General features: G+C 43.8%; 1 protein-coding gene across 1 annotated transcript in view; it reads left to right on the forward strand.

Annotated features, from left to right (window-relative positions):
- Window positions 1–14,632, forward strand: part of casz1 (castor zinc finger 1) — a 185,274-nt gene that overhangs the window by 24,763 nt on the left and 145,879 nt on the right. Inside the window, exons 3-4 of the mRNA XM_076276070.1 lie at window positions 3,586–3,687; window positions 6,620–6,733. The gene's annotated coding sequence lies outside the window, so the exon portion shown is untranslated. The remainder of the gene's footprint in view (window positions 1–3,585; window positions 3,688–6,619; window positions 6,734–14,632) is intronic.

Here is a 14,632-nt window from a genome sequence, read left to right on the forward strand (position 1 = left end):
ATTAGTATGCAGTTCTGGCATCGGCGGAAGAATTAATGGTGCCGACTGATAATGGCCGTAATCGTGGCACAAATGGGGTGTTGAAATAGCAAACAACGGGCACAAGGCATGTAATGGGGATTTTATTAATTACCCAAAGCTCCAGCATGTGCAACCTCCAGGATTTACTGTGTCTGTTGCCAGACACTCTGGCCAAGGTGGGGTGGGGGGTGGGTGTTGGACCGGTCCAGTTGGGTAAATGGAGCGGTCAGTGCAGAGATGCCAGTGTGGGGCGGGGTGTGGTGGTGGTGCTGGTAGTGGTGGGGGGTCAGTCAAAGGGCATTGCTGGGTGCCACCACACTCACTTTGAAACCACTTCATAATAATGCTGTGTTGATGTCTTGCCAGGGGATGGGGTAAGGATGCTTCATATTGGTCACATTTTGACAAGTGAGGGAGATCTCCAACAACAGTAACTGTGTGTGTGTACTATATGTGTGTGTGTGTGTGTGTGTGTGTGTGTGTGTGTGTGTATGGGTGTGTGATTTTGTGGGTGTGTGTTTGACTCAGTGAGTGTGAGTGTGTTTGAATGTGAATCATTGAGTTTGAGTGTGTGGGTGGATGTGGGTGTGGATATGTGTGAGTGTATTTCATGAAATTACCAAAAAAAAAAACGAAAGAAAACAGGGAGGCAAACCCCACCATTAAGAGCACCCGCCTCTTGGTTCTCCGACGTGTTCTATCAGGTTGATGTGGTCGTGTAATGTTTGTTTTTGCTCTTTTCTTCCTTCCCTGTTCTCCCATCCACAGCAACGTGGGCCCGGAGTTTGATGAGCATTTTTTAGCGTTCTCATTTCTGCCTGATCTCATGTGTTTTTAATTGAGAGTTCTCATATTCGCCTCTGATCTGGGCTCAGCCAGATTGTGTTTTTCCAGTGCCACGTCCCCTTCCTCTCGGTGGATTTTTAAAAATTGAGTGTCTTACCCAGAAAAAAAACACACACAAGCCCCCACAAAGGGAACACTGTGTCAAAAACAAATGTAATACATAAATAAGTAATGTTTGCAGCAGCTGTTCAAAAAGCCTTGCTTGTTTGGAATCATTGCCGTTCATTCGTTTGGTGCGAAATTTGACAGAGTCTTGGAAAACAACCTTTTGCCATTGGGACCCCATATGTGCAGATGTCACAAATGGGGAAAAAGGACTCGGGGGCAGTCAGGGTGAAAAAGGCTGGCTTACTGTAAAGATCTCCTGAGGTAGCACCTCTGAGCTGGCACATGGCTAAATACAAGGAAAAGGCGAAGCATTTCTTGTTTCTTTTGTTTGTCGTGGTGCCACGTACGGCAGGCAGGGCCATTCGCACGTCAAGCCGTCAACTCGAGAGAGTTGATTAAAAATCCTCTTTATTACTCTCTGCATCCCTAATGGTCGGTAGACTTTAAAAACGGAAGAAACAATTAGAGTTTTACTGCTTTGTGGGCACTACTGATTTATATAAATCACACCATGGGTGTAAATTTTCCAATAAAAGAGAGCGGGGCTCCCTTTGCATGCATAATCAACAAGTCCACAACTCCACTCCTGGCACATTTATATTCTTTTGAAACAGTCATACCCCAGTTGCTATATTTCAAGCGTGGGAAAATCTTTTACATTTGTTACATTTGATGTTAAGCTCTAACGGTCCCTTTTTCCTGATAGCGTTGAACCATGTACAAAATAGTGAAATAGCGTCTCAATCCATAATTTCTCAATGGTCCCGTAAAAGAAGAGTGGCACATGGCCCATCAGTTCAATTACAGTAAGTGATTTCAGTCCGAGCTGTATTCATTCAAGACCCATAGCATGACCAGCTCACCTAGATTATGATAATCTCTTTCTGTGGAAGAGAGAAGACAGAATGGTTTCCAGTAAAGCAGGTAGGGTATGTACAGTAGTGTAGGTGCATGATAAGAGTGTTGATTTGTAAAATCCGCTTTTGTAAACTTCCGCTAAGGAATTTATGTTTTTTGGTAAGGTTTGTTCGTTTTAAGAGTAAGAGAAAAAAGATAGGCGCAACACTGCTTGGCGGTGCAACCAATTTATTAATAAATTTACGTTTCGGTCAGTCAGATGTTTATCAGAGTTGTTTTGTTTGCCTTGCCAGCAGGATCATGCGAAACCTGTGACTTTCATGAAACTGGGTGGGATCAAGGGCCAAGGAACAACCCATTAAATTTTTCGAATGGATCCGAATCACATGGCGGATCCACAAATGATTACTTTTTACTTTACTTAAGTGAACATTGTGATATAGGGCTTTTGGCTGTGGCAAAGGTTTGTGCCCTTCTAGTTTATGATAGTGTTCATTTAAAATGCTTGGTTGAACAAAAGCCCTAAGATAAAACTGAACAGATTTGTCACCAGGTTTTTGCTTTGTTTTTCTCACCCTCTCATTTCAGCTACCACAATCACATACACAGACATCCACCTTATGCACACATAAGCCCACACACACACACACACACACACACACACACACACACACACACACACACACACACACACACACACACACACACACACACATACACACACACACACACACACACACACACACACATACACACACACACACACACACACACACACATACACACACACTACAAAGAGAGCAGCTGTGTTTTATTTCAGAGAATAAAAGCAATAACGGTGGCAAGCCTTTGAAACCATTAATAGATAAAAGAGGGCAAGATAATTTTACATCTGGAAGCAGATTGAAGTTTCATCACACATCTTGTTTCAGAGCCCACTTCCAGCTGGGAAACAAGTCGATTCCTGCGTGTATGTAAATAAATAAGACCACTTATGTATGCCTAATCACAGACATGCTCATCTTCCCTCTGAGAATTCACAAAATGTACTAAGGCTGCAGTCTTTGTTAAATAAATGAAAAACCTCCTCAGAATATCCTGCTTTCCTTCAGGGATAAAGCTATGTTTCTCCTTTTAGAGTAAAACTGCTTTACCTGCAACTGCATTTTCCCATGAGGCTTTTAACTCAGTAATATTGAAGAGACTTTCTAAACAAATGTTTGTATGCACAGAGCAGTCAAATACAGACGAATAACCTCTGATGCTGTTACAGTAACCCCAGCCAGCTAATCCAACCATTTATTCTCTATCATACCTTGTTTGGACACTGAAGAACTGAACGTATATATTACAATTAGTGGAACAACCAAGATGTTAAGTTACGCTTGATATTAGGAATCTGTAAAATACTATTTTAAGGACTCCTTTATACTCCCTTTCGTTGGGTTTATTTTCATATTTATTCCCTTTAAAAGTAACTTCCAGTTAGATCGGACCATCTTTCCTGTTAGCCTAGAGTCCTCAGAGTGTGCTCGTTTATGGCAGTATGCCATTTGATATGTAAAAATACTGTTTGCCTGACAGCAAACAGTGTCACCTTAGAGTAACTCTGAACTTTTGTAAACTCATTCTTACATGAGTCTGTAGATCTACCAACTAATGATATAGATTACATTATTTAAAAAAGGACCTGCCCAGAGTTCCTGGTCTTTGTGTGTGTGTTTCAGACCTATTTTTCAATCCTGTTTGTAGATCTGGAGAGATTGAGTGTGAAACTACAGCCCACAGATAATGGGTCTGCTGATGTAACCGCAACACACGGATCTGAAAACTGAAGTAACCAGGCACGCAACGGTACGGCAAACACACTCCCTCTCTTTATTTGATGTGTCATTCAGCTTTTTTTGACAAGTAAGTCTTGACTAACCAGCTAAGGGGAGGGAAAAATTAATTTCTGGTCGAACGGGCTGTTGAACTTCAGACTCAACATCTCCTGATATTTACTTAATACAAATTCAAAACCCAAAGAGGAATTAACAGGGTATTCTCACAGGATCTTGTTAGATCGGTTGAGATGATACAAATATTTTCTCTTTCGTTTACCTTGATGTTGTCATGAGTTTCATTGAAATGATCAAAATGGTGGAAGCAGAAGGGGAATTAATTAAAACATTCATGCGGACAATGCTTTAACGACACTGTTTTGCATATGTCAATACCTCTCAGGCCTCTCGTCTGCAGGCAAGTAACAGTGAGAGAGAGAGAGGCGGAGAGGGGGAGAGAAGAAAGATGGAGAGAGAGAGGGAGATGTGAGGGGGAGGAGAGGAGCCTTTTAAATGACAGAGATACCTCTGCTTGTGCTTGACAGTGACTGACAGTCGTCATCGTCGTGGTCAGGAGTATTTTATGGGTGTCGTCCTCTGACCCAGCTCATTTAGTGGCCTTAGGATACTCCCAGAGTGCACTGCACTTCCCTGTTCCTGTCAGTCTTTTGAACATGCAAACATAGTGTTCTACAAAAAACAGAAAACAGCTATGGCACAATAATGATAGGGACATTCTCTGTCCTGGCAGCCGAGACAAGGAAAACAAAATTCTATCATCCGCACCTTTCTGTTTGTCTCGTTTAAAGTGGTGGTTGGGTGTGTACATTTTTACAGTTTGTGAGATCATGCTTAAAAAATGTGCTGAAAACCACTTCATGTTGTGACACATCGGAAACCGGCTTTTACATAATGAACTGAATTTTTTATAAGTTTTATAAGTATGCAGTCTCTCAAAACACACAATGAATGTTTCCATCCCAGCTTTTGTTTTCTTTATTTTTTTCCCTTTCCCCTCTTTGCCCTATCTGGGACAAAAGACAGGTACAAAACACACATTCGTTCTAAATGACGAAAAGACATTCTGCTTCAACCTGTTTTGAACATTAATTTATGATGCATATTTCCTTTGCACATGTTCAATTAGGCTGTGCAGTTTTACTATTAATGCCACGTGTTTTATGCTCCTGATGCTTGTGAAGATCACTTGTGAACGACTTGTGAAAACCATGGACACTGTCATTTCCGTACCTATTTTTTCCTTAATTAACTTTTTTTTTCAGTGCCAGTCATTGCTCAGTACTCTTAATGTTGCAGCTCATAACCCACTGGTGTGTAACTGGCTTCTACTCAGTGTTTTCTCTGTTGTATTAGCCGATGTGAGCCAATGTACTCATGTTCTTCCGGCAGCGTGTGTTCACATCTGATTCACATTCACATCTAATCCACATTCACATTTAATCCACATTCACATCTAATCCACATTCACATCTGATTTACATTCGCATCTGATTCACATTCACATCTAATCCACATTCACATCTAATCCACATTAACATCTGATCCACATTCACATCTGAGTATTATGACTTAGAGCAGTTCACTGGGCTGTGCTCACTGCACTAATATGTTTTCATTCACACAGTGGAAATAGACAGGTCAGTGCAGGTGTATTCTGACACAAAGGAATAATGTGTATTAAGTTTATAACATTGAAACAGAAAAAGAACAGGACACAGTGTAAAACCTGCCACTTGCATTGCATTGTAGTTGCATTGCATTCTTGCCCTGGTAACTGTGTCCTGTTGTGCCCCACATCAGCTAAACTGCAGCTAGATGAGACTCGCATTTAATTCTGTATATCAAGAAATGTATTGAGTTCAACTCATTAGGATAATAATGGGATTTGTAATTAGTGCTCACAATAATTACTGTATTTATAATGTTTTTTAGTTTACTTATCAGTTACATTTGAAATAGGGCAAATTAGATGCCATCAGTCCAGTTTCTATTTCTAGACTAGACTGATCCAGAGAATGATAAGTTGTGTTGCATTTTCCCAGAACTCATTGATAGACTGGTGTAGTGTAGTGTATGGACTTGAAAAGTGTTTTAGATATTCATTGTGTAATGGACATAACGCCACACTCTGACAATTACTTGTGAAATCATGTCAGTCATAATGGCATAACCAACATGTTTTGAACACACCCAACATATCTAACTGCTATCAAATACAGTTGTTGTTCTGCAATCAATCCATCAATGGCCCGTTACATGGAAGTTGGTCACAGGACTATGAGCACACTCTTCTTCATAAAACAAGAGACCGTAAAGAGGTGTTTCACGTACTTGCCGCACACTGGAAAGACGCCTTGCTTCAAGAAATAAATGAATATATTTCAATTACTAGGCTTTCCTTGAAAGCTTTTGCGTTATTTTATCATTCTGACGGGCGGTGTTGGCAAGCTGTTTAATTTTTTTGTGGCTCACAGTGCTCCCTTGCAGTGCTTTTTTATAGAAACTCAGAGGGCTTATTTTCTCCTGAAAGGGGAGCATGCACAAATGCACAATCTAATAAGAGCACAAGATGGATGATAATGTTCTTTTATTAACTTACTGAGTGGTTTGTTTTGTGAAATTGAAAGTCATATTTTTCCTTTGTAAATACCTAATTGGGCTTTTGGTGGATTTTTACAGCAAAATGAAAGCTGTAATCACGCCAGTATACTGCAGGAGTTGTTTTTGTAGAATACCATCTGACACATTGCAGACAACAGAGACATTAAACTGCATATTAATCTGCCACAGGGAATGAAAAGCTTTTTTCCCCCTGAAAATAACAGAAACGATGCCGCCTACCTTACTTTCTCCCGAGTCTAAGTTGTTTACAGGTGTTTCTAAATGGGTTGTACTAAGATGATTTAGCATTAAGTGGTGGTGTCGCACCTGTGTGGTTGCAGTTACCTGGAGCAGACTGAGTAAGCACCTGGAGTGCAGGAACATGGCAGTGAAGGATTGAAGCAGTAGCCGACATCTCGAGGACATCTACCTACAATCATCTCCTCAGCTAGAGGGTGAGTTTTCTTGACTTTTACAGCAGGTACAGTATGTAACTGAGGTGGTCTGTTCGCACTTTAATCAATGGAACTGGCTACACCAGACGTGATAGCTGTGCGTACATTCGAAAAAAATAGCCCAGTCATTAAAAACAATTTTCAAACTCGCAAAACGGAGCGCTTCAGTTACACACCGACTCTTACCTGAACATCCTTCAGTGTTGTGTACTTGTACATTATATAGTATGTCTTGCATACGTTGTAGTACAGTGTATCCTCACAAATTAAGTAGCTAATTTTGCTTGCCACTGAATGGATAGTAATGTTAGGCTAATAGTATGACTATGTGGTTTGGCTTTTCATTTTTGTCTTATTCAGCCTTGCAAGGTACAGTAAGTCGTCCTTTACACCCAAAGGAAAGATCTGTCTTCGCTAATGTGACTAACTCTAGTTTGAGATATACAGTGTACTGTATACTGTGCATACTTTCACATATAGTGGGTGCTGAGGAATGCAAATGTGTGTTTTAATTATCATACCATCCTCCATCCATCCTTGAATGCTGCTAAATCAAGTGGGACTTAGATAGTATCACCATTGCATCTAGTTGAACATCTAGGACAAACCATCAATATGTTTTTTTATTATTCTTTTGTATTCGCACAGCATAAAACCACAAGGTTTTGTACAGTAACACTAACACGGAACAAAATTAAAGTTACACCTCCGGTTCATGAAACAGCTTAATTGACTCACTTGTGCACGGGAGTGACGTGCGGCAGTCATGATACCCCAAGGTCTGGATTAATTAAGCTGTGGAAGCCCAGGAGTCGGGGGTATTCAGCAGGTGCCTGTATGCCTTGGTTTGGGGACTTGCTCTTGTAAATGACAGAGGTGTGCCAGCTCATTATAAATCTATAATGAAGAGAGAGGGCTTTTTTTCTCCCCCTTCGTTTTTCTTCTTTACAGACATTCTCTGTCATGGGCTGATGGCACACTTTCAACTGTTATTTTTAAAGCGGAGGACAGGCCAGACATGATTGCTATACTGCATCCCCCTCAGCTAACGTTGCCTGTATATAAATTGTTAAATTGTTACATATTTTGGAAGAGAGCAGTCATGTGTCTGGAGGTTTGTTGAATTGCTGTATTAGGTGTCATGGATTTGTTCGTATTCTGGATACTTTTGGCTTTCTCTCATCCGACCGGTGTTTCTCTTTCTCGAAAACCTGCTGCGGACATGCCTCTAGTAATTCCACACTTGTGCTTCCCCTGTCTGGTTCACTGTTAATCCAAAACAGCCAATTTGCCCGGTCCCTTCTTGCCTTTTTACCACTAAACAAACACAGTACCCCCCGCTGGCAGCAGGAATGGTCCCCTCTGAACCCCCCACTGTTAAAGTCATCCTGCCTTTGTGTGCTGTTAGTTTTGCTAAGGGGATAGGGAGAGGTAGGTCGCCGTGGGCAACATAACGTCTGTCATGAAGGCACCTGGTGAGGCAGAGAGAGAGTTAGAGAAAGAGGGACTACAAAGCCATGTTGGTGCTGTGGAATAAGCCCCCCCTCCGCCCCCCGCACATGTGGTGTGGTCAAGCCTCTCAAGGGTTTTCCTGCCAGAAAAGGACATCTGCCAAGAGCCAGAGGAAGGTAACCCAGCTTCCTCGACGAGGGGGAATGGGCAGAAAATTGAGGTTAACAAGCATGGCCGTATGCTAAGCAGTGGTGGGAGTCCCCGAGCTCTTGGTCCGGGGCCCTCGTCCAGCAGCTCCATGCCTTTTTGGAGACGCTGCCAGAACAGACGGGCTAGCGCTGCTGGCGAGGAGATGACCATCTCCGCATGGCTTCCCCTCAACATGAATGGGGTTCGTCGTTTGGCGCGAGAGCCAACTCGGCCTCATCGTGACCAACCGCACTTTGAAACGAAGATGAAAGCGGGGGGCTGAACGATCTCAACATGTTCGGTGTTAAACGAATGCTGGCTTGCTGCTGATGCGGTTGCCAGGCACCAATGGGTACTTTGATTCCGCTGTTATCTTTTTGACGATCCATCAGAGAAATAAATAAAGACAATCATTCAACTCACCAATGCAATGCATGGGTGCCATAACGGACAGCCTTGATCACGCTTCACAAAACAACCCTATGCTGTGCGTCAGCCTCGGTGGCTTCCCACCTCAAACACCCACCACCCCACCCCACCACCCCCTCTACTGTGTGGAGCTTCAGGGACTGCGGTGTTCCACGTGTTATAATAAGGCTAGCTGATATAATGAAGGTCATTGTAATCAGAGCTAATGTGCCAGGGAGTCAAGACACTGCAGCTTTATTTGCGGGTTAGGGCCCGGCTCCGCGGCCCCTGTGGGACCCGCCTGATAGCGTTATCTCCGCTAACCTGACTCTAATACAGGCCCTTGCACCGCTGTTCGTGTCAGAATCGGCCTGAACCTTTCTCACTGATATGAGCAGCGGCAAGGAGGGCGGTGTGGGAGTGGGGAGAGGGAGCGAAGGATTGGCCTATGCTTAACGCCATCCTTCCTAAATCCCATCCCCAGGTGTTTTCCCCCCTCACTGCTGTGCGTGCGTGTGGGGTTTTTTTCCCTCTCATTTTTTTCTTTCTTTTTTTTTGTTGTTGTTGTTGCTACTCTTTGCAGCGGCTGTTAGTCTTTGCCTAAGTTTTGATGTACTTGACACTCTGACTCAAAGCGGACTGCGTGGCAATGTTTTCTTTTTAAGACTACTACTCCAGAGAGGGCCTTTTAAATCTAATCCTCTTCCTCCGCCACCAAGGGCATGCAAATCTCCTTAGTTCATATTTGGACGGTATTTGTCAAAGTGGGACACTGGCCGTTTTCTCCTTCAACGGCAGGATTAAGAAATTAGCCTTAAAAAACTTGCGAGCCGTCCTGACGAGGCTGGTGCCCCTTGAAAGACTTGGACCACCTGACACGAGTCCCACTGTGACCCCCCTCTCTTCCTCATCTCTCATTTAACTCGACTCTATAAGCGCCTGTCTCTGCTCGGAGACCACAAGTTTCCTAATGACTCCGATAATTTAACCAAACCCGAGAGCTGGACCTCTCCCCAGCCTGCTGAGATGGCCTGAATGTCGTCCATGAATGATTTATGATATTTATTTTCTCATTCAAAAGTGGGCTTTGAAGATTTGAGAGTTCCCAGGGCGTTGCAGGTCACTAGTATTTACTAGGCAGTATTTTCATCAGGTTGTGGTGTTTGCATGATAACAGAGAAATGCAAATGTTATGTATTAGATCATATTGAAATGTGTACATTATACACATCCAAAATGCACTTGGAATGCACTTCAATGTGTGTAAAAAAATGTACAATGATGTAAAAATGCATCTCTAATAAATGTAGTAAATCTACTCTACCTAAATCTAATCATATGCTTTCAGATTCATTTTTTACTTTAAATACGGATGATTATGAATCAGTGCTTAAAAATCACCCCCCTCCCCCCTCTCTTTTTCACTCATGTTCCCCTACCCCCAGATATGAAGGGGGTCTAAGTTCTCCACTTTTCATATTTCCCCTTTAAAAAGGGACACATTTCTCTGAGAGAAAACATCAAAGGGACACCCCCTCCCCTTTCCAAAAAAAAAGCGGAGGAGGACAGGCCTGCACCCCCAACCCTCCCCCCTCTCCCTTCCACCCATCCATTCATTTTGCCCCCAGTATAAAAGCTGCCTATATGGAAGCCCCTTGTGACTCGCCGGCCCTATCACTCAAACTTCCCACTGATCTTTGTGGCTTTCCCCAGGACCGCGGTGAAATGATCTCTTTTGTCTCGCATCATTAGTTCCATCTGTTGTGTGTGAGTGCGCCTGTCTGTTCTGGAGAAGAGCAGGGCGGGGGCCGGGGGTGACGGTGGCCGGGGGGCAGCAGTGTTCGACGCCCCGGTCCCACCGCGCTTATCGGGCCTGACCCGCTCCACTGCTGCTGCCATCACGTACGGCCCAGATGACACACTCAACTCCCACCACACCACACCACACCGCACCGCACCGCACCACACCACACCACACCACACCACACCACACCACACCACACCACTCCGCACCGCACCACTCCACACCGCACCGCACCACACCACACCACACCACACCACACCACTCCACACCACACCACACCACACCACTCCACACCGCTCCGCACCGCACCGCACCGCACCACACCACACCAAACCCACCCCCACCCTGTCCCCCCACCTGCAACGACCCTTTCCTCGTTCCCACACCGCCCACCCCCCCTACCCCCCATCCCCTTCTGTGTACTTCCTGATTTATTTATGCACCTGGGGACGAGAGACTCATGCACATTTGATTGAAATGGAGGATTTTAGAGGGCCCCTGTCAGACGGGGGGGGATTTTTCCGTTGTTCCCTGTGAGCTCGTGGCCAGAAACAGGCGCAGGGAGAGAAAACGTACACATGCTAGTGGTGCACGAGCCGCACCGCATTAAAGTGTAATTGGCTTTGTGAATATTCATACACATAATGAACCCTCAAAGTAGAGTCTGCGCAGACATCTCAATCGCTGCATAAACCTGCGTTGACGGATGCAGTGCCTCTCGTAGAACAAGCGATGAACAGAATTCAGGACTGCTGCAGTGACTAGATGAACAGATTTCTTTTGTTAATTTTAAAACTTTTATTTTTTTGGTGAAATGAAAATAGCTTTGTTGTATAACTCTCCACTCTCTCTCTCTCTCTCTCTCTCTCTCTCTCACACACACACACACACACACACACACACACACACACACACTTGTTTTATTTGAGTGCCAACTGATGTTTCTCTGCGCAGATTTTCTTGCATCATAGTGTCTGTAATGCTCCCCAAACAGATGTAGCATTTTCTCTCGGCAAGGAGATATTTTATTCATGATTAGCATGAATGATAAATCTTCAGAAAGTCTTAGTGCTGATGGGCATACACAATTTAACATCTGTCTTGCACAGAATAGCTAATAGCGCAGCCACACTCTCAGGGACACAAACACCAGGACCTTTCCGGTGTTCCGCTCCTTGTAATCATTTCTCCCAAAAAACAATGGGAGTAGTAGTAGTAGTCAGTATATCTGTATCAGTGTATAGTTTCTTGGGCCGGCTCAGTTCATTCCGTTGTGCCACTTCCATACCCAGGCAGTGGGTGGTGAGGTTGCAGGTGTGAGCACAGTGTACAGGTGTGGTGAGTGCACAGCTGCACGGAGGCCTCTGTGGTGGCATCATCCAGGTGGGTGCTCCCTTACAATGCGTGTGAGGTGAAGCCCTTACTGTGGGTGGATGCTGGGTAACCACACCCAGATCATGGGTTTGATTCCTAATGTGTACACATAGTGTCAAAATGTATATCCTACCTTTACTGGATGTACTGTAAATATATGTGTGAAACATATATATTTGCTTTGTGGGTATCTTCACAAATCCACTCATTTCCATTTTCTCTTAGCATTTCCCACAGTCCTTTGGGAATAGGAAGGAGGCCTCTAGTTCATCAGTTCATCATAGTACCCCGTGTGCGAAAGCATGCACTGGGCACTGGATACTGTACGTCTCAGTGCATCTGACCCCAATGCCTCCAGTCCAAGCATTTTGCTCCTGAGGTCGTACGGTTTAACCTGACCTCAAATGGAGGGACCCGCTCTAAAAGTGAGCTAATCCGATCCACTGGGATCTATCTAATGTGTTACCGATGCTCGCTGTGCCGAAATAGAGAAGGTTTAGCAGGCAAGCTGTTAGACTGACCTCCCTATCAGGTTGGACACCGCAGAATGGCTCTATTGGTATTCGTATCCCCTTAAGTGACACTCTGTTGCCTGAGCTTTCAAAGTGCTGTATTTTGTCAGCGCCATTATGAAATAGAGCTTCAGGAAAAGGCCACTATTTGGTTTGAATTGATTCTCTGAAAACTGGCGAAGTGAAGATGCTTTCATTTTGACAGTATTAGACTGGGGCAAAATGTGTTGTGTCAGTTTTCACCTCTCCATTACTTTGTCCATTAGGGTGAAACCGGCTGATTTTATTTCTCACACTCTATTTTCTGTGATAAAATGAAAATTCAAAAGCTTATTAAGTCTGAGTGACACTGACTGGATCTGTCTGGCTGGCAAGTCAGTGGAGTGAGATGGGGTGGGGTTGGCGAAAGTAAGTTGAGTAGATCCGGTTTCCAGTTCATTTTTGTCCAATTTCCCTTCCCGTGATCAAATATTTCACTTTCCACTAGGGTCCTAATGGGAGTGTCAGGTTCTGGGTGTTCAGGCGATCCATCTTTTTGCCGCCATTACCAGCTTTTCATGGCTGTTTCAAATTTCTACCTGTCAACAAGAAATGCAAGAGCGGGGGGTTCTAATACGGGCCTTTTCCTCCCCAGACGGAGCACTGGCGGTTAAATCTTCATGTCTGTCTAATATGACACAGACCGTGGCATACCAAGCACTCCGCAGAGGTGGCACTCTGACCTGTAAACAATACCGTCCATGACCTTTACATAGAGCGGGAACACAATTCAACAATGTTGTGGTTTCTATAGCTCCTGCCCACTGCTCACCGAGATACCAAGGGTCACTATCAGCCATCGTCAGATGACCCAGAATACAGCCATGTCTGTGGTTTAACTGCAGCAGGCAGTGCTGCAAAAATACTGTCTTACACGTTGCTCCTATTTTTAAAATTTGCTTTGAAAGCTGGCACTGCTTTAAACATGACCGGTGCTGTTTCAGGGTTCAGAGGCCTTTAAATGTCCTTTCAATAAAACAAGCTCAGCTGTGAAACCTACAGGATCTCTGGGGCTGGAGGTTGCCCCCTGAAAATATACCCCCTCCTACTACAAAAGCCATTTCCTTTTGGTTCCCCTCAGGGAGTTTTATTTAATCTCTTATAGAGGTTCTGGGCAGGTATTTGCAATATAGCAGCTTTATAGTTATACATGTATATATAAATATATGCACTGTACAGTCAAATATAAGCCCAGTTCCATCAATATTGTCAGTAAGATCTCCATATTGTAATAATTGCATCCATAATAAAAAAATCAGACTTTATTGTTATTGTTGCAAATATTTAATGGAATGTATGCATGTTGCTCAAAATACATACATAAATGGCAGAATCTGCAACCAAAATAGACATAGTATATGTTGATCTCCCAAACCGTGCGCGCCAATCACTCTGCCTGAAGGAACGTGTTTGGAGAGTACTGTTTTAGAGCCGGCAGAGTGAGGTCAAGGAGAGTAGGGAGTTGTCTTAACTTATGAGGTGTTGAGTAGGCCTCACGCGTTACACCACCTGCCTGTTTGTGTGTACAGCTGACAGGGTATCAGAGCACTGGACTTCCTATTACCTCTATACAGTCAAAGAAAAGAAAAAGAGAGACAGACAGAGAGAGAGAGAGAGAGAGAGAGAGAGAGAGAAATATTGGCTTGACCATTTCAAATTATACAGACTCTGGCCTTCTATTTATAGTCTGGAACTGTAATCACACACACTTTCTGTCAGACTCTGTGAAATGCGTCTTATGGTCCTCTGCCTGTCCATTCAGTGTTTGCCGTCAAAAAAAACCCTTTTGGTTCTGTAGATGGGAAACAAGCATAGAGGGTCACACCGAGCCATAAGCATTCGCAGCCAGTCAACACACATGCTTCAGGAGCAGCGAAGGGAGGGGTACAATTTGATTGGCTGTTCAGCGCAAATATCAACAACCTCTCAAGAAGTCACAACAGAGTCAACAACTGCATCTTTAAAAGTTTGTATATTTTTGCTGCTTGTCTCTCTACATTAGACTAGATAAACTCCTTTCAACGTTAAACATACTTTACACACACACTTTACACATGTACTGTATGCCATGTGATATTATGTAAACATATATCACAATGAAACACTGTAGACAGACATATC

Source organism: Alosa pseudoharengus, unplaced genomic scaffold (genome assembly GCF_046254945.1).
Source record: "Alosa pseudoharengus isolate Yale_2024_CS ecotype anadromous, Long Island Sound unplaced genomic scaffold, YU_APseudo_1.1 YU_APseudo_1.1_scf_9, whole genome shotgun sequence".
NCBI classification, from domain to species: Eukaryota; Metazoa; Chordata; class Actinopteri; order Clupeiformes; family Clupeidae; genus Alosa; species Alosa pseudoharengus.